The sequence below is a fragment of the Gopherus flavomarginatus genome, chromosome 1 (genome assembly GCF_025201925.1).
Source record: "Gopherus flavomarginatus isolate rGopFla2 chromosome 1, rGopFla2.mat.asm, whole genome shotgun sequence".
Classification (NCBI taxonomy): domain Eukaryota; kingdom Metazoa; phylum Chordata; order Testudines; family Testudinidae; genus Gopherus; species Gopherus flavomarginatus.
Window position 1 is genome coordinate 266,935,883 of NC_066617.1, and position 26,090 is coordinate 266,961,972.

A 26,090-nucleotide genomic window follows, 5' to 3' on the forward strand; every position below is an offset into this window, starting at 1 on the left:
AGGGCAGCTAAAGGGCACAAGAAGACTCAATAGCCAGGGACAAGGTTACATTATTGGGAGAGGAGAACAGAGACCAATCAGCTCCTCTTCCCCTCTGGTTGTTCAATGGGAAACGGAGAGCGTAACAAGGAAGATGGGCCCAGCTGTGACTTCCTAAGATACCAGCTTCTCATTCTTTTTCTCTCCCTTTCTGCCCTCCCTTCTGAACAACTGTCTTTCTCTTGCTGGCACATTCTAGATCCTTCCCCAGTAAAATGAGGAGTGGGCATTTCCTAGAAGTTTTAGTTGTATAGCAAGTATTGTCTCTGATCACGCTAAACAACCCCTTATGCGGTTACATGATTTACAACAAGCGACCAGAAATCACAAGTGCCCCAATTCATGATTCAATGCTAATAATTTGTGTAACTTGTGGAATGATAAATGATCTAAAATTTGGTGACTGGTCTGATCTAAAATTTGAAGGCTGGTTAAAAAAGGAAGGTGCTTGTTCACTTGAATCATTTCTGAGAGAGCTTTTACTTCAGCTTTTAACTACATTTTCCTACCAAAAAATAACAGCTCACTGCTGATCTATTTAGTAGTTATTAAATTCATGCAGCATCCCATACGAATGTTTCATTTTCGCACTTTTACACCTTCTCTGAAGCTCAACAAACAATTCTCCAGTAACGTAGTTGTGCATTGTACTAATCTGTGCCTTAAGCAGTTCATTTCCCCAGTTAATAGCAAGAACTATAGCTTCACATCAAACACAAATATCAATTTTTATGGTAATAAAGTCTTACCAGTAAATTGACAACCAAAGTTTGTACTTAGTTTAGTTTATGTATTATTGTATTTGCACAGTAAGCACCATATGGGCATCAAATAAATCATGAAACTCTTAATTATATCAATAAGAGTATCTTCTTTACTATGGCACAACCATCCTTCATGCCTTTATTCCCTCCTGAAATTCCAGATTTCCTACCCCTATTTTCCACATTAATAAGTTACCTAAAATCACACTCTACAGACAGAGATCAAACACTAGAAGTTATTTTCCTTTGTGCACTATATCATACATGTGCAATAGTGCCTTATTCTTCATCCTTTTCAGAAACATGGATGTAAACTAGTGTGGGGGAGGGATAGCTCAGTGGTTTGTGCATTAACCTACTAAACCTAGCGCTATGAGTTCAATCATAGAGGGGGGCCATTTGAGGATTTAGGTGGGGATTGGTCCTGCTTTAGCAGGGGGTTGGACTGAATGACCTCTTGAGGTTCCTTCCAACCCTATTATTCTATCTTGTCCTCATCAGATTTTTTTCATATTAAATGGCAAATTTCACCCATGTTATAGAGAGCCAGTAATATGTTCTCTGGGCCACTTAAGCTCCACAGATGGTCTTGTGAGGAGAGGGGAAATGCTACATCAGAAGCTATACCTGTGCACTCTACTATGAGTTACAGAAATGGTTCCTACACCATCTTAGTGTAAACTGGTGAGGAAAGCCATGATGGAGGCCAGGATAACAGGACATGGGATCTTCATACAAATCCACTTGGCTTCAATTCAAATCCACTTGGTTTCAAAAGGAACTGAGGGGCTGAAGCTGCTATTGCCACCTGGAGGATGTGATAGTTATGGCAGAGGACAAGCATGTTGCAAAACCAGTTACACTCATTGGTCCCAGTTGTGGGGGGCAATGGATTTCAAAACCCCAACCCCTTCCATACCCACCTTCCAACCCCTTTCATACCCAGTTGTTAAGGGTAAATAGCATGAGCGACTCCATTTTGTAAGTTCCCCTATTTTGTATCCATCATTAACTAAAAGCGAGCACATCACGTACAAAGCTCCCAAGGGCAGCATTAAAGGAAGATAAAGCCAGAAACAGGAAAAGGATAGGAAAACAGCTGCAACAGCATAATTAAGGAAAAATTCTAGTATGCAAGGTAACAGCTGGACTGTGCACTAGCCAGCACGAGGACAATGATTAGCTGTAATAGGCTAAAGATAAGAAAATGGCTTGTTTATTGGCTAAGGCTTCCGATTCACGAGGGTAGCATGCACTCCTAAAAGGTATATAACTTCTATGCAATCTGCAGCCTGGGTCTCTCCCTGACTAGCACTGGGACACTATGTTTGAAGGTTGTTTGAACCTTGCGCAATAAAACTTTGTTGTTTGGACACTCTGTAAATCTTTGGTTTTTGTGCCTCAGCCTAGAAACGAATGGCGTGTGGCCTACAGGTATAATTCGCAACACAGTCTAATAGATGGGTACTTTTTGCCCAAAGCATACATGATTTTTTCATATTGTAGCCATCTGCATGGACAGCCCAAGTAAAAACAGAGTTGTGGAAATTAACTTTTTGTATTATGTGTGAAACTATGAAGACATCAGGTGTACTGTATATTATTTCAAACTAGCACTGTGGATTACCTGCAAATACCATTTTAAAAAAATCTTAACCCACAAGGAAAAAGGATGCCCTTACCATCAATAAAGTCAGCTAATGGTGACAGATTAGTCTGCACGACAAGAACAATACTCTTTCAGCTAAAGGTTCTCTTTTATGGCTCCCTCTAGCACAAATCTATTATGTTCTGGCTTACAACTCCATTGAAGACTATTGTAAAAATACCCTTATGCAACTCATCATATTGTAACAACTTTGCTTCCAAAAATATATTGTTCATCGTGATTCTATTGCACTGCTCATTACACAAGCTTTGAAAACATGGTGAAAGTTATCAAACTTTGATTCTACCAACCTTGATATTGTCCCTCAAACTAAAATAACACTCAGCTACATTTTCCTCTGCTTCTGTGACATGAGCATTTGTTACGTTGCTTTGTAGTGCTGATTTTTCACAGGTCACACTGTCTTCTGTAACCCTTCTGCCAGTTGGAGCCAGCAGTGAGTCAGAGCCAGGTTCAATATCTAGGGGTTCCTCTTCAACAATACAACAGAACTGGCTCAAGTCCCCACCCAGTCAGCTGGGAAAATTACATGCCTTGCTCTGTATGCATCTAGGAGGCAATACTTCCCTTCTCGCAAGCACAGAGTCTGAGTGTAGAAAGAGACTTTTTAATAAAAGGAGGGAAATAACCCTGCATTAATTTGGGGAAACAGTGCAAACAAGATTCATAAATATAAAACCAAGGACAAAACACCCACCCCAGGGTATGTTGGGCAGTGTCTTTTACCTCAGGTTCCTGTAACATGCTGCCCTTTCTTTCTTCAACACACCCCACTCCCAGTTGTTGTCCTTTGTCAGTGAAGACCTAGAGTTCAGAGGTGCGTCTGCTTGAATTCACCTCCCACCATGACAGGGGAAAAAAGGCACCTTGCTCACCCCACAATCCGGGCTCTTATTCTGGTGTCAGCTGCCCTGAGGGCTATCACACCTGCACTGCTGCGCTGGCCACCCTGCCAGCTGCTCTGCCGGTCGCTCACTGCTCTGCAGGTCGTTCCACCGGCCACCTTGTTTAAAAAGTAACTGTTTCTGGTGGGAGTGGTGATAAATAAGGTCTAGTAGCATACTGAACATTCAAAGAAGTCCTTGCTTCAATGGACAAAAATCCTTTGGAAGAAAATAAATACTGTGTTGGCTGGGAAGACTCAGGAATCAGCTCACAGTACAATTGTTGCAGTGTTAGTATTGTTAGGTTAGGAGTGGACACCCTTAATACCGATGAATAAATTAGGACCTGCTCTGACAAACACTATGGTCCTTTCCATGTATTAGTATTAATATGCATGACTCTTAGAGAGCACTTCTTGGGTCAGAGTCTGATCCCAGAGATGCTAGTGTACTTGAGATCAGAATTGGGTGCTATGTTATCAAATCAGTGTAGAAACAAACTGTTTTTAATTAATATAGAATCACACAGTGAGTCTAAATACACATTAAAATTGGTTAACAGCATGTGTCAGTTGGTGCAGGCTTGGGGTCAATTAAACAACACCCTGTTGCCAAACTCATTTTAAAGTGGTGACTTTCATTGTCCTGATTACATAATGTAGGACTCTTGTTCTCAGTCAGTCTACTAAATTCACATTATTTTTCAGTAAGCTCAAGATCTGTCTAAACATGGTCATTGGTCAGGACTTAGTTGTGATACCAGATACAAATATGCAGTGTCTAAGGTTATAGTTAATTGTTTGCACGGCCAAGGCTTTCCTGTATGTAGGTAATCACGTTCCACATCCTCTTTATGCCTGTTCAGAATGGATGGTAGATTACTTCCTTCCAGGCCTCAGAGATTCAAACTTTTCTTCTTATAAGCTAAAGAGGAAAATAAGAGATTCTGCTTTCTAGGGGTGTAATTCTAACAACTTTCATAAACATAACTAAATTCATGCTTTAAAACTACATTAAGAGCTTGTGTATACAGGGATGCTAGCTGTCCTGAGGATACCTAGAAATATATACATACAAGGGTTATGCCTTGATTTTCTCTCATTTTTGCAAGTGACCAGAGAGAGATGGTTTGCATTCGTATGGGCCCTGGAAATGTAATTTTAGTAGTACTTTGAAGATAGGACTTTTGGAAATGTCTAATAGCAGTGAAGCTAAGTACAGCTCATTTTTTGTTTACTTTAAACTTTATTATTATTAAACATTTTCACTTTGTAAGACACAGGAGAGGGAATGACTGGATTTCATACAATTGGAATTGTTACTCTGGTAATTTTAGCATAGGCTGATGCCAGTCCTGGTTCTTTTAATATTATCCATCTCTCATTGAACAAATTAAGTTACTGTCTCAAAATTGTGTTTGTGTGTTAAACATCTTGGTGAAATGAGAGAGAGAGAGAGACAGAGAGAGAAAAACATTTTTTTTTTTATGTAACAATCACCATTTTTACCTTTCCTGGTCTCTTCTGTAGGAGACCCAACACAAATAAAATAAGTCTGTGAGCAAGCCAAATATTTGAGCAAATCACCCAGCCTTTGCTGAACATACCAAATGTTCAGAAACAATAAAATGCATCAGCTAACAAGAGCTAAGTCTCACAAATTGACCTTATTGTGTAACAGTTTGTAAATTAAAACACTTTTTTGTAGTCCCATATTTCCTGACCACAAAAATAGACTACTTACAGCAACCTTTGGAGAAGGATGCTAAGGACTCAGTCTCGCAAATACTTATGCACAGTCCCACTGACTACAAGAGAGAAGCTGAACAATATCATTAGGTATATCATCATATGCATATAACTATTGCTTTGATCATTGCTGCAATTGAACAGGTACAACAGACCATAACCTGGTTCAATATATCTTCTAGACCTTTAAAGAGACAAGGTGCGTGAGGTAATATCTTTTATTGGACCAACTTCTGTTGGTGATGGAGACAAGCTTTCAAGCCACACAGAGCTCTTGTTTGTCTCTCTCACCAACACAAGTCAGTCCAATAAAAGACTCACTCACCTTGTCTATCTAATATCCTGGGACTGATATAGCTGCAACTATACTGCATACTTCTAGACCTTCAGTCAGTCAAGTTTTAAGGATCTCATTTGGTGGGCTTCAACGGTGTCGTGAAGGTTTTCATCAGACTTACCTTAAATTTTCCATGGAAAAATTCCATATATTTTTCCCATTGAACCATGTTAAATAATTCATCCCCCTCTTTGGTGATCATATCCTTCAAGTACCAGTAGAATGTTATGTTCACTTTTACTCATTTCATAACCAATTTACAGATTTCTTGAAAGTACTTTCATATAGGGTTGTGCAAATAACTGACTATTTTGTTCATTGACAGTTCCAAAAAATTGAAGAAAATTTAAAAAAATAAAAAAATAGAACCAAACAAAACATTTTGCTTGACCCAAAGTGAAATGCTTCAATTTCAAACTTTTCAAAAAGTTTTTTTTACAAATATTTTGAAATACAATTTTTGGAAATTTTGAAAGAAGTTGATTTTGAATAGAAAATCAAAACACTGTGCTTCAAACATGTCAAAACCAAACTGTTTTTACTTTTTTTGGACTGGGGGAAGGAATGTTGACCAAATAATTTAGCAAATGTGACACAATTTTGCAAAATGTTACAGTTGACCTGAATCTGAATTTTTCACTGAAGAGTTTTGCCCCCTAAGTTTTGCCCAGATCTATATTCATATGTACAGCTACATCTCTACTTAACAGAAATTGCTTGCAAACACATGTTCTAGCTACTTCTTCTTGGCCAAATATCAGGCCCATGCTCCATCCTTAATTTTCCTGACCTCTCTGCTGCTTCTAACACCACTGGTAACACTCTCCCTCCTTAACATCCTGTCTCCTTTGGCTTAGTGTCCCCTCTCCTCTTTGGCTCTTCTCCTACCTCTCTGACTTCTCCTTTGATGTCTACTTTTGTAAGTCCTCCTCCTCCTCACTCTCCTCATGCTCTTTGGGGATGCTACAAAACTCTGTCCTCAGAGTGTTTTTCTTCTCTCTCTCATCCATATAACTATGGTTACTATGCTAATAACTCACATATCTACCTTTCCATTCCTGAAACACATCTCTCTGTCCAATCCTGATGTCTCTTTGACATCTTTTTCCTGGACAAATTGCTAACTACTTATAATATACATGACCAAAACTGAACTACTGGTTCTCCCTCCACTATCTGTCAGTGTTGACAAAACCACTTTCATGACATTGACACTCAAAACCAAGAGGTCATCTTTGACTCCTCTCTTGCCCTCCCACTCCACATATCCAGGCCAGGTCCAAATCCTGCTACTTCTTTCTGGGCATCATCTCTAAACTCCAGTCTTTTCTTTCTGCCAAAAATATCATCCTTGTCCTCATCATCTTCTATCTTGACTATTGCAACTTCCCCTCTTTTGAACTCCCAAATTCCCACATCATTCACTCCACTATATTCAGAATCATAGCTGATAAAATAACCTGCCTGGACCACACATCTGACAACAGCACCTCTCTATCTGAGCCCTCAGTGGCTACTCCTTCTCAAGTAAATCAAGTTTAAATAATAATAAGTTAAATCCTTGCCCCACTGAAGTCAATGGCAAAACTTCCATTGACCAAAATGGATCCAAAATGTCATTCCTTGTCTTTACCTTCAAGGGCCTTCACAATGTAATTCTTTCCCAATATACTGTCTGATTTATTGCCTCCCCCGCACCCTTCTGCTCCACTAATGATACTTCTCCCAGATCCATATCTGTGACTTTTTCCATATTGCTTCTTACACCTTGAATAGCCTCCCTCAAGTGGACCCTAAAACCCCTTCACTTTCTGACCTGATATGCCTAGGGTAGTCCCCACTGAAAATGCCAAGATCAGGGCAGGCTGCAAAAGGGAGAGAAGATACTCCCAAAATTGATGGTTAACACTGAAGTTAGACTCGCCAACCAGTCACAAACTGTGCTCCTGATCTCCCACACTGGTTATCAAGAATGTGGGGGATCACTAATGTTGAGGAGATTATGAGTTTTCTCATGATACCTCACAAGGCATACTTTGTACAACATTTATCATAGCCTTGTAAAAGTATTGAAGATAAGGGTACAGTCTGTGACAATTATAGAAAAATATGTGGTATTATTTCACTTCTGCAGATAGTGAAAATGTGTCAGAGGTCTAGTGATTTGTCTGTGAGGCACTGTGACTTAGAAACAGCAGCACAGGGTGAAGTTAGAGCTAGGTTCTAATCCTTGTTTGACACCAACTTGCCAGATCACAGATACCATAGGTAACCTGATATAGATATGCTAAGGTCATGGGTACAGTATAAGACTCAGAACATACTACAATAAGGCTACTTTTCTCTTCTGATAAATAACAGCAATATTTACCTATTTACCCTCTTCAAAGAAGTGCTATGAGGACTAAATGTATATATTGTGCTTGTAAAAATGTGGGACAAGTCCAATGTTTTATTATGGTTAGAAAGAAACATAACTGAAAACAGAATTCAGTAGTTCTGCACGCCTCCATATTCATCTCCTTCTGCTCAAATTTTCATAAAATGAAGTCTTGTTTAGTTATTGCATGCACATTTTCCATATCCTGAAATATTTAAAAATATAAATCAGGGCATAGAGAAAATCATACTAAATGAGTAAGCTAAAAATATCATACGAGCTTTCACAAAAATGTGCCACCAATTTTGTCTAGCTCTTTTTATCATATATCCATTTCTATGTCTAAATTAATCTGAATTGAACACCAGTGTGCTTCAAAGGAATGTGGAATACTTAAGTAGCTCACTTTAAAGTACTTTACGAAGATTTAAGTAGTTTCAGTAATTTCAGAGTCACCTATAGCATTCCAATTGTAGTGATATGTGAATATGTCTAAACAAATTATAGCTGGCAAAAACAGCTTATTTGCCAATTTGAACGTAATGCTGGTAGCTTGCCACCCATAAACGTGTTTGGATGTTTTTTTCTAAAAGGTATGCTTAAATCAAACAGGAATTATTTTGGGGAAGTTCTATGACCTGTGCTATGCAGGAGGTCATCCAGATGATCACTGTGGTCCCTTCTAACCTTAGAAACTATGACTTTAATGTTCCTTACACAAGAAAAGCATATTTTAGCCTCATCCATCAAGATACATGAAGCAAATTGAAAACATTGCTAATCCTGCACTGTGCGTGAAACTTGGCAAGAAGCAAGTATCATACAAATATATAGAATGTATATTTCCTACCTAAATAGCTGCTGCATCCTTGGGTATTATATAACATCCCAACTAATTAAAATCACATATCTTGCTTGCTAGCTACAATAAATCTTGGACAATAGAAAAATCACATTCAAGTACAATACACTCTAAAGAACAAAAATACTCCTCATCCTTACTCAAAACAGCATTCTGCACATTTCAACTTTAACTGATAATCTTCATTTTTGTTTTGTTTTGTTTTGGTAGAACATTCAAGCTTTTTTCTATTTTTTAAATGAAGGCTTTTAAGATTTTCTGTGCCATCATACCTTTCATATGGCAGATTGTGACACATTGGGTATAAACTAGAATTATATATAATGGAACACTGTTTTGTCAGAAAGTATTAGATGACTGCCAGTGTCGAGAGGAAAAATTAAGAAACTGTGCACATATAAACCAGCATATTGCCACAGAAAACTACTGCATGTTGTCTTTTGATTGTTCAGCAAATTTTAAGCCAATGTAAATTCAGGCTTGTGTTTTGTATGATAACTCACTGCAAAAGCGAAAAAACCCAAAAAATTTGCAGAGGGATTTTAAAGTAGAGCTGGTCAGAAAACAAGAATTCCATTTTGCAAAAAAAATAATCAAGGTTTTGAGATTTTTTTCCCATTTTTCAAACAAAATAGCTTCCTGGTGGTAACCGGGAATTTTTCAACAAAATATTTTTCAAATCAGAAAATGCTGATTCATCAAAACCAAAATGTTAATGCTGAATTAAACCTACCTGGTTTCCTACCAGCTTACCTGGCAGACTTCTGGAGAGGCCAGGCTTCCAGGTCCATGGTTCAATGTCAGGCCCCTCATGTGGACTGCCCTGGGACTGGGAAGCACACAGTTTATAGGAGCCCTGCTGCAGATTCTGGCACCAGGTTCCCAGGGCTTCTTGGCTCCCCAGTCAATGACTGGGAACTCTGGAGCTGAAGCAGCATAAAAAGTCCATGAGAAGATAGGGCAGCCAGCTGCTCCACTTTGTTTCAGAAAAACTGAATGAAAATATTTTGATTTTTCTGAAACAAAAATGTTTGGATTTTTACTTTCTGTGGGAAATTTCAAAATTCCTAGTTTTCAATTAGAATAAAAACTTGTTTGAAGTGCTAGAATTTCCTATGGAAATTGAAGAGTTTGGTTAACTATATAGTCATTAACCCACATTTTGGCAAAATTGTGCATTTCTGCAGTTTTCTTTTGCCAACTGATGATCAGTTAGCAAGAACAAATGGGACAAATGCCTAGTTTTGCAAAAAAAGTTGGGATGGCCAGAATAGGGCCTAAAAAGGGGACTGTCCTGTCCAAAATAGGATGTATTGTCACCCTACATTCTTCACTTAGTTTTTAATCTGTGTCAAAATATGTTGATTTGCTCTGAGTAGCTCTGAACTATTTAGATTTGATCCACAAAGTCCACCTTGAATTGCAACAAGAACTATCAACTTGCCACATTTGTACACTACAAAGTCATCATAAACTGTCATTGGCAGTGCATATTCCTTATCTCCCAGAGTGGTGGATTATAATTTGGCTAAATTACTGCTCCATATATTAATTGATATAGAAAAATATCTATTAATATTTATTTTCCTTCTTTTAGACCTGACCTCTCTTTTGTTGAGTTTACTAATTTCTGTTCTAGTTTTATTTTTAATCTGTGTCAAAATATGTTGATTGGCTTTGCGTAGCTCTGAACTGACTATTTAGATTTGATCCACAATGTCCAACTTGAGTTGCAAGTTGAACTATCAACTTACCACAAGCTGTTTAGAGCTCAATAAAGGAAGGGGACTTATTTCAAACATCCATACAATGATTCAAGAGCACCAATCCACTCGGATAAGTCACAGCTACATAGGAGCCCTGCTTAAACCATTTCTGGTCTGTGTCAGGAATCAAAAACTATCTTCAAATGCCTCAAAACTTAGTTGAGCACCAATCCCGTCCACGCCAAAAGGGGCAAAACTATTGCAACTGTCACTGTAGTCAGTTGTTCAAGTACAATTGCATCAGGATGTCAACTTCTATTGATGAGAGCCATTAAGGCGTGCCTCTTGAGGAACCAAATACAATGAGAGGCATCGTTCTGTCTTGAATGGTTCTTGTTCACATAGTCCTAGAAAAAAATGTAACATGCTCAAATCTCATTCTAGACTGTTAATGGATCAGTGAGACAGGTTGGATGGAACTATGGATAGAAGCAGTCTCTGAGGGCTGGTCCACACTACGGGGGGGGAAATCGATCTTAGATACACAACTTCAGCTATGTGAATAACGTAGCTGAAGTCGAATATCTAAGATCGGATTACTCACCCGTCCACACCGCGCGGGATTGATGTTCGCGGCTCTCCCTGTCGATTCCGGAACTCCGTTGGGGATGATGGAGTTCCGGAATCGATATAAGGGCTCTCGGGGATTGATATATCGCGTCTAGATTAGACGCGATATATCGATCCCCGAGCAATCGATTTTAACCCGCTGATATGGCGGGTAGTCTGGACGTGGCCTGAGTGCCTTGAGATCCTCTGATGAGGGGCAAGTGCATTGTATTCTAAGGCGATGGCTATTGTGTGTGTACCATGGTGCTCTACCGCATGTAATCAGCACAATTCAAATGAGTATCAATAGTAAAGCTGGTAAAACACAGGAGAAAATTTTCAACCAGTTCTAGTCATTAGCCCTATAATGACAATTAGGCAATATATATATGTTTGTAATTGGCCTGTGATTTCAGAGAAGAGGGTTCTGTCCACATTATTGCTGGATATGCTGGGTGACTACTGTGTTCAAAACAATGACAGCACAAAGGTCCCAGGTTGCCTGAATTTGTTAAAGCATTTATTTTTATGCAAAATAGGTGACTTCCTGCAATGTTTATACACTGAAACTGGCACACAGCACTGGTTTTAAACAACAGCACTGTCATTCAGTGCTTTCCTCTTTTGTGAACATAGGGTCAGATTATCCTCTGGTATAAAATCAATGGAGCAATGCCAATTCATATAGCAGAAGGCATCAGTCTATAGAGTTCTCTCCTTTACTACATGGATTCTACAAAAATACAACAATAAATATTTCTTTAAATTCCAGGACATGTATCAAGAAAAAAAATACTTGCAGTGTGTCAAATTCTGTTCTTAGCTAAATTGGTGTAACCACAACTGACTTCAACTGGAGTTGTATTCATTATAATTGGAGAAGAACTTGGGTCAAGATAACTATGAGGAATGAGCAAGACATTTCTTGAAATAGAAAATCTCTCTTAAGCTTCATCTTTTGCTCTGTTCCACCGAACCCTAAACCTTTTTTTAAAGTTCAAGTGAGTTACTCGCCTCATTTAACCAATGGGCTGTGAGGAAAAAACTCCCTTTCTCTTGAGATCACACCATCTACCAGCCCACTTCACTCCAATTTAGATGATCTCCTTATGGCATTACTTTGAGATGCCCAGAAAAAGGATTGGGAAAACAATGCTATTGGAGGAATCAGGCTCTCATCACTGTTGCTTCTTAACAATCACCTTTGCAGGGTAAATCTATTTCCCCATACTAAGGATCCTCATACCTTCTTGTCAACTGTCTAAAATGGGCCATCTTTTTTTCCTCCTGCTGCTAATACCTCATCTTAATTAATTAGCCTCTGACAGTAGGTACGGCTACTTCCACCTTTTTTGTGTTCTCTGTATATATATATATATATTTCTTACTATATGTTCCATTCTATGCATCTGATGAAGTGGGCTGTAGCCCATGAAAGCTTATGCTCAAAAAAATTTCTTAGTCTCTAAGGTGCCACATGTAGTCCTGTTCTCTTAGCAGGGAAGTACCTGTCAAAACTCTCATTCAAGTCTCCAATGACTAGTATGGCGAGTGCGAGTCAGCTGTAATGCAGTTGCATGAGAGGTGTAGGACACATCATTCCCTCATGAGGATCTGGCTATGGAAGGTGACTTATTCCAAACACACACGACCAAGCATAGGATCTTTATCCATTGGGAAGCCCAGGCAGGTTTAATTTAATCAAGCAATATACTCTCTCATGCTGCCTGTAAGCTGTTTCCCATAAGAGGTATGCAAATAACAATGGTGTGCTCTTGGGAAGCAAGGCCTGAGTATGAACAAACATATAATTAAGACACTTGCCTACAGGTGAAGCTTACAGATAACAGACAATACATGCATTTGATACAACTTCAGCATTTCTAACACACACCTAGATGTTGATAACTTTCAACTTATAAAGTACATTCTTTTCCAAAGCAGAAAGAAAGCACTTTGCAAACACTGAAGCAGTCTTTTAGCATGCTTGTGAGGAGTTATTCTCCATCATTTTAAAAATAAGTAATGTACAGATGGTCAATAACTTGTCTGAAAGGATAGAAGTCTGTGGCAGAGCAGGATTAGGACTGACATTTCTTGTTTATAGTTTTGCTCATTAAACATAAAACCTACCATTTCCTCATACATCGGCTAGACCAGTGACAGGATCATTAGCAGGGATCACAAGCCTGGGGAAATTCTGAGGCCACTGGACATGTTAAACTAGAGAAAATCCTGTTGTAAGTTTGAGGAGACTTTTGTAGATGATGGTGAGGAGGCTGGTGAAGCCAAGGATAAGATCCGAAAAGGACATTTTGAATTTTTATTCAAATCAAACCTCTAAACTGGCTGAGGTTGTCCTCAGGGCTGGCTCCAGGCACCAGCTTATCAAGCAGGTGCTTGGGGCAGCAACTCGGGAGTGGGGCAGCACTTTCAGGGATTCGGCAGAGGATCCTTCACTCCCGCTGAGAGCTAAGGACCTCCAGCTGAATTGCCGCAGATCGCGATCGCGGCTTTTTATTTTATTTTATTTTATTTTGGCTGCTTGGGGCGACAAAACCCCTGGAGCTGGCCCTGGCTGTCCTATCACTAATAACTACACAGATTTACATCGAGGATTCTTTTCAGCTCTCTAATAACAACATATTCAAACCTCTATAGCATAGGAGACCTCAAGGTAAGTACCAGACCATTCACTCTGGTTTAGAAGACAAAAATAATTATGTATTTGGTAACAGTAAATAGTTACTATGTAATTACATGGTATGTAATTGAAAAGCGTTGACAAACTTGCTCAACCATATAATCCTGTTCTAATACATTGTTGCACTGCAAAGATAGAATAGTCAAAGGCCTGGATTTCCTCCTTGCTCACATTGCTTTTATGAAAAACACACCTGATTCCTTTCGACACAAATAGATAAAAGCTCAAGAGAGCCACAGAGACAGAGATTCCTACTCCTAACCAGACTTCTTGTGCCTCCCAGACTAAACACAGATCCACACAGATGGATGTAAGCCTCATGATATAAAGCCTGGAGATGCCTGGTTTTGCAGTGCTTTAATGCATGAGGTTTGTGTTTCCAATTAAGGCTGATAAACTGCAGAGGTGTTACCACTCTGCCTCGTGAGCTTTTTGCTCATTGTCAGGGTTGCTGTTCTCTGAGAGGGTAAGGGGATAGACTCCCCGCAAAAAATTCCTCTGAGTTAGTAAGAGATATGTCATCAATCCTACAGCAGTCAGAGCCACAAAATGGTTGCTAAAAGCTCTTAGGAGCTCCCTCTTAGCATTTGAAAACATACTAAAATCATTAATAATATCTCTTTTCTAATTTTATATGAGATTTGCAATACTATTGTAACCAAACAGATGATTTTGCTTGCAAGAGGCAAGAGTCTGTGTTTATCACTTACCAAAGGTATGAATATGTACAAATTTTGTGGGACTCGAAAGATAGCTGATAGAGTTTCAGCATGCCTCAATCCTGGCTAGCTACAAACAAAAGGCCACTGTTCTCTATAAACCCACCAAATGACACCAATTGAAATATTGTGCACAGAAGCACAAATATAGGATAACACTACTTTTCTGACCAGCAAGAACACAACAAAGTGCATCTCAAGAGCTTTGTTTGTATGCAGCAGGCCTCTCTGAGCTCTATTTGTGCAGAGTGAACTGGCTGAAGAGGCTTTCCTTAATGCACTTCTTAATGGCATGGCTCTTCAGGCAGTTCCCATTCCATTATGGCATGTGCACTGCTTCTCCTTGTTTGTCTGGCTAAAGGAATACAAGGGAAACATGAAAAAGGTATGAATATGTACATGAAATGTGAAAAAGGTTGCAGCTTCTTCAGTCCAATTGCTTCCAACTCTCTTCCCAAAATACACATAGTATTTAACAGTGGCAAATTTGATGTTAATTCTCTATTTGGCAATGTCTCCAGTGAAAACAATGAAATATGTAGAGAGAACTTGGTATACTTGACCCCTTGCGCTGTTAAAAACTCATTAATTTAGTGGAAATGGTTTGATTTGAATCAGAAATAGAAGTCACAGAAATCTTGAGATTTGCAGATATTAGCCGACGCGCAAGTTAAGAAGCAGCCACATATCTTCCTCTGTAATGTCTATATACTTAATGCAAAGGATATTAAGTACAGATTAAATTTGATTTTTTTATAAACTAATTTTCACTGCTTTTATTAATGTGCACTATCTTCTGCTACATCTAAGAGAGCTGTGCATGTAAATACCTCTCATTACATGTGGATGCTACTTAGGTAGGTACACCTTTTAGCTTGCATTGCAAATTATATGGTACAGTGAAGTGGTGATCACCACTAATTACAAAGAAATGCTTGTCATCCATGAAGCACTGTTTTGGTTTGCAATAAATAATGACCAGGGCATGAGGTGAGGGAGATGCTGTGAAGCACTGAGGCGAGAGGGAGTTGTATTCTGCTTCAAGAGGTCTCTTCACTTGTGATATAATCACTTGATTTATCCACATATTTTGCAAATAAATCAGAACGGGGTAGGGTATACACACCCAAATAGTATATGGAATCCTGTATTGATTCAGATGCAAAACATGAAATCCTAAGGGCTTAATCTTAAAATATGGCAGGGAGAGAAGGGTTAGCAATCTGATCCTGACCTGTGATCTGAGGTGAACAAATTTATTTTTCGGTTTGGCCAGCAAACTGAAAAAATAAAGAGAAACTTTTGATTTAGTGGTTCTGGAAATGTTTGGAATTTTTCAGCATATTAGAAAAAGTCTGTTTGGGGCCAGCAAACTCTGTATATGTGTGTGCCTTTAGTCCGGTGATTTGCCCAGGATACAGGAGACCCAGGTTTGTATCCCCACTCTGTAGACAGGAGTGGAACTCAGATTTCCCTCCTAACAACTAGGCTATTCTAAGGCGGCGCACTGTCAGTTTCTCCTGTTCATGCTGTTCCACTTTGTGTAGATATATAAATATTCATTGGGCCAGATACAGAGAACAACTGTATAGCCTGGTGATTAAGGTAGTCACCTGGGAAGTAGGAGATGTGGATTCCAATCCCTGCTCTGTACCTGAGAGGGGTTTACACCCTTAAATAGCATTAGTATACTCAAGTGGTAACAAATTGTGATAAAATAGGAATTAAACTTTCTGATTAGTCTCTTTCTTTAATTCAGTTCTCTGCTTTATGTAAAGTAAATAATAAACTGTGCTCTAAATCCCAGACTGTGGGATTGTGCAAAAAAAATTAAATTACTAGACTGTTTCTGTGTCATTCTACTGTTCTTCAATGTGTACAAAAGCTTCATCTAGGATCTCTGGATCTTTAATAATACAGCTGTTTTCTGAAATTCCTGGAAAATCTCAGGCTGGAAACACCTTGCATCAGATTGGTGGTTTAAGTATCTAATAGAGCATAATCACTACAGTGGACATGCTTTAAAAGTTTCCAGTGTTTTGAAAGATTTTATTGGTTTAAGAGACATTCCCATAGCATTGAATGGGAAATACAGTTACATCTGGTATAAAAAGTTTTCAAACAGGTGGGACATGTTTTAACAAAGTCCACTCTGTCTGGTTTCAAAACAATAAACCAGTAAATCTGTATCAAGAAAAATTCAAATCATACTTTGTTTTTTTTCCTTTCTCTCAGAATACTACCCAAGATTAAATTTCTCTGTCCAATTATTTCAAACCAATATCCCTGCTCTCTAAGGTCATCTCCTGCTGTGAGCTCCACCAATGTTAGAAACATTGGAAATATTAGGGTTTGTCAAAACTAGGATTTAGAAGCAGCAAAGAGTCCTGTGGCACCTGATAGACTAACAAACATTTTGGAGCATGAGCTTTCATGGGTGAATACCCACTTCGTCAGATGCATGTATTCACCCCCCGAAAGCTCATGCTCCAAAACATCTGTTAGTCTATAAGGTGCCACAGGACTCTTTGCTGCTTCTACAGATCCAGACTAACACGGCTACCCCTCTGATACTTGATACCATGCTAGGATTTAGAAGTGTCATGATGGATCACGTTAGATAGCTTGTTCTAACACCAAGATTCCTAGGGCCACCAGATTTTTTACTACTGACTAATTAAAACCTGCTGTCAGCAGACTTAGACGAAAACATAATAAAACTCTGAGCACTTGTAAGAGCATGGTCACAATAGTACTCTCACCATTGCTACCACTGTTGGCACAAGGGGGTAGCATCAACAGTGGAGTTGTTGTGCCAAATCCTCATGGTGGACACAATCCCAGAAATGAAAGCCTTTCTACTCCATTTCCAATCCAATCTCCCTTAAATATATATTTTTTCCTTTATAAAACTACTCATATTTATTTCAACACATTGTTCCTATCTCTAATTGTATCACAGCACAAACATTCTAAGTGAAAAGCTTGCTTTAAAAACTGTATATATCATACATATATGTTTAATATTTTGATGGAGTATGCAGTGACAGGAACAATAGATTTCATTGATAGATTTTCACCTGGCTCTGCCATTAATCTGCAGTTAGCCATGTAATTTCGCTTCTCTGTGGTTCTGTTTCCTCTTCCGCCCTTTGTCTATCTTTTCTTTTTAGATGGTGCACTGTTTGGAACAGGAGCTGTCTCTTACTATCCATCTAAAACTCCTAGCAAAATTGAGTACCAACTGAGATTGGGTGCTCTAAGTGCATCTGAAGAACAAATAATACTCTTACTAATAGTCACTATATATAAATAGGTTTTGGCTTTCACAACTGTTTTTCTGATTCTGTAATATTTTCAATTGATAAAGAAAAGAAACAAAATCCACAAAAAGAAAAAAAAAGTGCTACTAACTGCACGTACTATGCCAATTTATTTCCATTAAACATAATTAATTGTTAGTTGAAATGAACAGAAGGTCAAAACCAGAGAAAAAGTCAGGTTAATTTACTGCCTTCAAAAATATTTAATATAGCCAGTCCAGAATCAACACAGAAAAGAGTTATTTTATCTTTCAATATGAAAGATCAGTTGTGCTCTTCATTAAAGCATTGGCTCTTAACATCTAGGTCCCATGTTCACATTTAAAATGTAGTTGAAGAGTGTGTGAATGATCTAAAACAAATCTATAAAACAGTCATATGTACTGTGTTATGTCTAAGGAAGGAAGGTGGAAAATTACAAATCATAGGTTCTGCTTTCATGGATTCTGCAGATTCAGGCCAAAAAGTGGCTTAGAAGGGAACGAGTTCAGTGAGGGAACCCATCCCGCACTCTGGGATTCACAAAAAGCTGGTCTGAAGAGGTAAAATATGAAGATTTCATTAAACTTCTTTGGATTCTTCCATGGCTAATACTCTCTGGATAATAAAGTGCAATTCCAGCAAATAAATTCAATAAAATGCAGCTGCAAAAATTGCCTTTTTATATAGCTGCACAGACTGTCACACTTACTTCTTGCACTGGCTTCACTTTACCTTTTGCACCACAATCCAACTTCTGGTGTTCACTTTCACAGCTGTACTCCTGCTTGCATCTCCACACCTTGTCTCTTTCTCGAGCCCTTCACTCCATTCTAGCCCCTCTTTTTGTGTCCCTCTCCCACTCTCAGCCTTGTTCCTTTTTTCATGCTCACCTTTATATCCAGAATTTCCTCTCAAAGCTATTCTGTAAGCTGACCACCTCCACTTCTATTATATCCTTCCTTAAAGGGAAAGCATCAGTGAAACATCAATTCTGCTTGAAATGATTTTGCTTACTCTTTAAAAAATAAATATCTAGCTCTCAAAATTACAATAATTGAAAGATGAGAGGGGAAAAAATCAGACTTTGTTTAACTTTGTGCATTTGTATAATCCCTGACAAAAATTTTAACTGATGTTAAGGGTGAAAGTAAAGATCAATAATTTAGGGTAAAATACATTAAAAAAATTAAAAGAAATCCGAACTAGATAAGATATGGAAATACACAGGACACTCTAACAACCTTCTCTTTTCAGTCTCTATGCATCAGATGCTTGCACCTATCAGGCCAACTTTCAAATGGCCCTCAGTTAGGTTGCCATTTGTGCTTACGCACCATTTTGCATACAAATTACTTACACACACAATTTTCTATGCATACTTGTGCACATGAATGATCAAATTTTCAAGCACAAAGTAAACTTCTGCTCAATTTTTACTCAGTTTGCAGTGCACTCACATGCACAAACAAACACATGTAAATTATTGCAGCACACATCCCTTAATTGCCTAAAAAGTTAACTGCATGCACAAAGCTGTTTGTGCGTAATGGAGGCCATGATTTGAAAAACTGGCTTTTTAATTTATACTCTACAGTGTCACAAGCTGAGACTATCGTTCCAGAGAAGGTGAGAAATAAACTTTAACAACACTACTATTTCCATTCATAGATGCTATCAAGGTTCCTTCCCCACTCTGAACTTTGGGGTACAGATGTGGGGACCTGCATGGACACTTCTAAGCTTAATTACCAGCTTAGACTGGTATCGCTGCCACCACCTCCAAGCACTACTTTTCTTCCCTGGGTTAGCCTTGAGAGACTTCATCAATTTCCTGGTGAACACAGATCCAAATTCCTTGGATCTTAAAACAAGGAGAAATTAACCATCCCCCCCTCCTTTCTCCTACCAACTCCTCGTGGATCCAGATCTAACCCCCTTGGATCTAAAAAACAAGGAAAAATCAATCAGGTATTAAGAAAAAGGCTTTTAATTAAAGAAAAGAAAGGTAAAAGAAAACCCTCTGGGAGAGATTAGCATACCAGCTATTCTCACAAACAACAGATTCATACACAGTGGATGTTCCCCTGGGCAAAAACTTAGTTTTACCAAATACCCAATTTTCATAATTCCCTTAATGGTATCATGACAAATTACAAAGGAAATAAACATAAACCTATTTATCCCTTTCTAAAACTTACTACTCTGATAAGAGGCTGGTTCCTTGATCTTTTTCACTCCGGCTGAAAACTGAAATTCTAAACAAAGGAAAAACTTCCCTCCTTCCTTTTGAAACATCATCTTGTTCCCCCATTGGTTCCTCTGGTCAGGTGTTAGCTAGTCTAGGTGAACTTCTTAACCCTTTACAGATAAAAGAAGCATTGACCCTTAACTATCTGTTTATGACAGATACCATATTCATTCTCTAGCTCTGCTAAGCCTCTTATTAATCACCCTTCATTAATAAAACAAAATAAGAATTCAGCTTAGTCCAGGAAAATTCTCTATGATTCAAAAGTAATTAAAAAGAAGGAACTCTTGTTCAACGTAATTGTACCTAGGAACTTTTTTTTCCAGTCAAAGATTCCTTAGCTTAATTTTATAATTGTATTTTACAGCAACATGCCACAATGTTTAAACATAAAACAAATCAAGAAAGTCTTATTAGAACTGAGTTGCTGTTCTTATGGTCAGCCTGCACCCTTGCCCCCTTCTCATCTAGATCTTTGTCTCATGATTCCCAAGCTATTTCTGCCCTTCTCCTCTTCTTGCTCTTGTTTTGGTCTGAGCAGCTACTTCAAAAGAGATCATAATAAAAGAGTTTTGTATTTTTATCAGGGATTAGTGGTTGAACTGATAATTAAGAATGGTGGGTATTCTCTTGTAGGGTCTATTATCTCTCAGGCCTTTGTTTTTTCTATTTAATATTAACAAATGTCAGTGTTCATCATTTTCACAGTCTGTTGTACTAGAGGAGACGCCTTCAGTGGACTGGAAATGAAAGGTGGAATGCCGTTAGAGAAACATTATTGTTAAGCATTTAAATCCAGTCCTTTGGGGTGATGTTTTTATAACTATTTTGTGTTCCAGGGGATTCCCAGTCCTCATGGTTAGAAACTGGAGATTCTGATACCCTGTTATGACCCATTTTCCAGTTCTTGCCTCTTACTATCTCCTAAAGAAGATATAAGGCATTGATAAAAATGAACACTCCGACTACACACACAACTATTGTACAGGCAAACACTCTGCTATTTCTTATCTTGATAGTAACATTAAGGGGAATGCAGTTGCACTGGTGAATGTACAAGTAAAAGCATATTTTTGCCCTTTTTGTTTACTATCTAACATATTCCTTGCCATAAACCTTTCTAAAGTCTCATCTGGAAAAGCAGACCGTCTCCTTTTATTCAAGGCAATAGTAAAACACCCTTTCCCAAGTTGCATGTATTTCATATACATTTCACACCAGTGGAATTAAGAATTTTGTAAAGCAAACCTTTTGAAAAGAAAACACTGACTCCACAAACTCTGAGCTACGCACATAACCAGATGACTGATAGTTCATAGCCCTACTTGGTTGTCTTAATTTGTTTTAAACTATGCTAGGTGCTTATCCAGCCCCCGTAGCATCTGTGCATCTCACAATCCTTAATGTATTTTTCCTCACAACATCCCTGTGAGGCAATGAAGTACCATTACGACTATTTTACACACAGGGAACTGAACCATGAAGTAACAAACTGACTTGCACTGGTCACACAGGAAAGTCTGTGATCAAGCTAGGAAATGAACTCCCCTCTCCTGAGCACCAGGCTAGCCCCCTAATCAAATGGACCATCCTTCCTTTCTTAAATACAGTATAGACCCTAAAAAATAATTAACACCCAGTTCAGCACATGCTTAGGTTTGTATGCTTCATTTGATCCCTGTTCAGGAAATCATGTAATCAAAGGACTTAAGCATGTGCTTCGGTGCTGAGAATCGGGGCCTTATCAGCACAGCAATTCCTGATACTCCTTTGTTCCCGGATGCAGTATGGTTCTCACATCAGGTGGTTTGGTTACACCAGATAAGCTCCACTGATTTCTGTGAAGTTATTCCTGATTTACAATGCTGGAAATAAGGTCAAAATCTGGACATTAAATTATTCAACAAAACTAGTTAAAAAATTATCTGTAATTTTTCATGCTGTTATATAAAAATATTGTCAAAGGAGGAAGTTTCCTTCTTGCTCATATTGTCTAGTGTTATGTTGGTCTTTTGCTAACCACTGATGCATGTGTAATAAGTTTCCTTCACTGTTACTGATTAACGAGCTACCGTGTAAATCCAAAACAAAAACAATCAGCCCATGTTAATCATGATAAGTTATTCTTCCCGTGAAAAATGCCATAACCCAGGCATAGTTAATACATGACATATATAATATTAGACAATAAAAATAGAAAAAAGGGGTAGCAGTTAAAATATTACATATGAACATTTTTCTTTTGTTGAGAGAGTTGGAAAATTATTATTAATATTCTATAAATATTTCTTTTTAAAAATACATCAAAATGCTAATTATTTAATATATATTAATGTATAATAAAACTGAGGATCAGATACAAGGATTTGAATAAAGCTTTCCTAAAAATCAGGAAGAGGAGGGGGAAGAGGATGATAACTTACATATTAAGGCTGAAGAAGAATGGACAGCTCCTTTGGATATAAAGAAAGTTATGGAGAAATATTATTTTATGATAAGTTGGCAAGAGGCACAGAAGGTAGAATATTGAATGAGTTATTCAGTGGACACAGTTAATAGAATAATTACCAAAGTATGTTATATGTGTTACATACATCACCTTACATTTTTGTGGTGTATATAGCTGTGAAAACTTTGTGTTTTTTTGTGGGTTATAGTCTGTAGATATCTAAGAACGTTGTCTGTATGCAGACTGGAAATACACAGGAGTAGCTGTTTTAATTGCAGAGCCCAGGAGATCTGCTGGGCCTAATTCACCACTGCCTTGCATGTAGTAATCATTTAAACTTGGGACATGAAATGCTACTTTGCACTTGAATGCTATATGGTGGAGAATCAGACATCAAGCTCTATACTAGAAGATAACAGGCTGAATACAGCCCATTGGAAAAATATTCTTGATTTAGAGAAAACTTGAGCAAAGCTAATTTCTTTGTTCAAACAATGGACATTGATGCTAAGTAATATTAGAGGGACAAGGTAAATGAGGTATCTTTTATGGGATCAGCTTCTGTTGCTGGAAGGTATAAGCTTTTGAGCTTCATAGACTGTCTCTCTCATCAACAGAAGTTGGTCCTGTGAAAAACATTACCTCACCAACCCTCTCTCTCTCTGTCTTATATTCTGGGACCAACATGGCAAAAACAAAACTGCAAACTAGTAATACAGGTCTGTCGCATCTTACTCTGGGATTACGTTCCACAGTCAGCACGTAAAGCGAAAATCATGTATAGTCAAAATTACATTGAGTGTAATGGTGGGCAGAATCACTCGCACTACAGGTACAGTATTAAAATTGTTATTTTTCTCTTTTTTTTGTTCGTTTTTTGTTTGTTTTTGCTGAGCACATAAAGCTGAAATCGTGCATGTTAAATGCGTGTAAGATGCGACAGACCTGTATTAGGCATTTCAGACTTAGTTATTTTTTAACCAAAATAGTTAAAAACTGGGAGAAGAGGGAGGAGAGACATAAATACATATTTGTAATCTGCAATGAATTCAAACAGTTCTAAATATTGCTACTATTTCAGCAAGCAATTTTTTCCATCTTGTGCCAAACAGAAGTGGTAGTGCAGAGAAATGTCAAGCTAGTAAATTGCAGTCTTTTTTTTTTTCTGGTAACCTTTTTTCATAGCTTTTCTCTGTACCCTACCTCAATCTCCATTAAATCTATGCTGGTTGCTCAAAAAGTACAGCTTGCTAAAAGCACTCAAGGGAGGGCCAACTTGTAAAATGCATGTAACAGTTCATTATTTTCAAGAGTAAGTACAGACAGTGTTGTGAGAATGCACTAAATTAGCAGGAAACAGACACAAAACAAACCACTACATGCTGCTCCTAATATTTCCAGGAGGAATAATTTTTTTTAAATCACTTTTTTTTCCCCTTGTCTGGCTTCATAGTTAGCTATTCTTCATGCCATAGCATATAATTATGTTTCCACTATAAACTAATAGGAAAAATAATTTGTCAGATTAATGAGGTATTTTTATTAGTCAGTGTGACCACTAAAACAGAAGGTAAAGAATTCAAATGGTAAAAATGCAGAATCATAGTCTATGCATGGAACAGTGCACTGTGTAATTCCAATAGAATTATGTGGACCTTAGAGAGTTTCTCTGGTATTATACAACACGCACCTTAAGACTCATATCCTTTTTATACCTCCAAGTCCCTTCTGCCTTTACTCACAGAATAGTACTTACTCATGAGAATCATCCCTTGGATCCTCAAACTCATCTATACTTATGAACTGTGTGTATTGTGGGGTTATTCTTTTAATGGTATTTCTGGGTATTCCTTTCACACTACAACGCAGTCTCCGGTAGTCTGAAGAAGAATATTATTATGAGATACAACATCTCTGAAGCCTTTTTGATAGCTGTTACATCTGGACTCAGCAGAGGAGATACAGGCACAGAGAAGCTCATTTAAGCACAGCTAAGTGCCCTGCAAACCTTCACTGTTCTCACTGCAAAACTGAAACCAACACAAAAGTGAGGCTTTCCATGGAGTAAGGGGAGAGCTCAAACATTTAAAGGGACAGGACACCACATTTCTTCACTCTATTTTAGGAAACTTTCCAAATATATATACATTATTGTTCACTTGGTTAAAAGCATTGTGGGTTGTCATAAACAAATAGTAGGAGTTAATAGAACAGAAGTACTTTATATCTCTTTTGCCTGTAAAGGGTTAACAAGATCAGTGAGCTAGGCTGTCACCTGACCAGAGGACCAATCAGGGGACAGGATACTTTCAAATCTTGAGGGATGGAAGTTTGTGTGTGTGCTGTTAGAATTTGGTTGTTGTTCTCTCTGGGTTCTGAGAGTGACCAGACGTGCAACCAGGTTTCTCTCCAATCTCTCTGATACAGTCTCTTATATGTCCAGAATAGTAAGTACTAGGTAGATAAAGTGAGTTAGGCTTATGTTTGTTTTCTTTATTTGCAAATGTGTATTTGGCTGGAAGGAGTTCAAATCTGTATTTTGCTGAAAGGATTTTAATTTGTATTTGTATACTTAGGCTGGGAGGGTATTCCCAGTGTCTATAGCTGAAAGACCCTGTAACATATTCCATCTTAAATTTACAAAGATAATTTTTACTGTTTTTTCTTTCTTTAATTAAAAGCTTTTCTTGTTTAAGAACTTGATTGTTTTTTTATTCTGGTGAGACCCCTGGATCCACCAGGGAATTGGTGGGGAGAAAGGAGGGAAGGGGGAGAGAAAGGTTAATTTCTCTCTGTGTTAGGATTACTTTCTCTCTCAGGGCGAGTCTGGGAGGGGGAGAGAGAAGGAGGGGGGAAGGTGAATTTTCCTCTCTGTTTTAAGATTCAAGGAGTTTGAATCACAATAATCTTCCAGGGTAACCCAGGGAGGGGAAGCCTGGGAGAGGCAACGGTGAGGGAAAGGGTTTACTTTCCTTGTGTTAAGATCCAGAGGGACTGGGTCCTGGGGGTCCCCAGACAAGGTTTTTGGGGGACCTGAGTGTACCAGGCACTGAAATTCCTGGCTGATGGCAGCGCTACAAGTACTAAGCTGGTAATTGAGCTTAGAGAAATTCATGCTGGTACCCATCTTTTGGACACTAAGGTTCAGAGTGGGGAATTATACCATGACATGGGTGGACTACTGCAAACTCTTAAATTGCAAAGGATTAATCTGCACTGAAATAGCAACTCACTAACTAAACAATTTATAAGTTCAGATACACCGTTCGTTTTCACACTCTGTTGGGATAACGTGCTGATATGACAGTGTCCCAAACAACAGAAACAATAGGTAGTAAGGAATCAACTGGAGCTTGTATGAAATGTACTAGATCTTGTATCAAAGTTTCTCCCAACAAGTTGTCAAAATTAGCAGCTGTAACAGAAGGGACTTTGATTGGAGCAATAGACTGTCCTATTGGAAAATTTCTGGACTATGGTATTTGTTGAGGCTGCAATTGGTCTAAATGTTGTTTCCTCAGAATACCATCAGATAGTTTTACCACAAACAAAACAGGCCATGTGCATTTTACTAGTTCTCCAGGTGCCCATTTCACTCCCTAACTGTAGTTGTAAGTACACTCTGTCTCCTATTTGAAAAGAACAAAGATGAGTCACACTTCTTCCA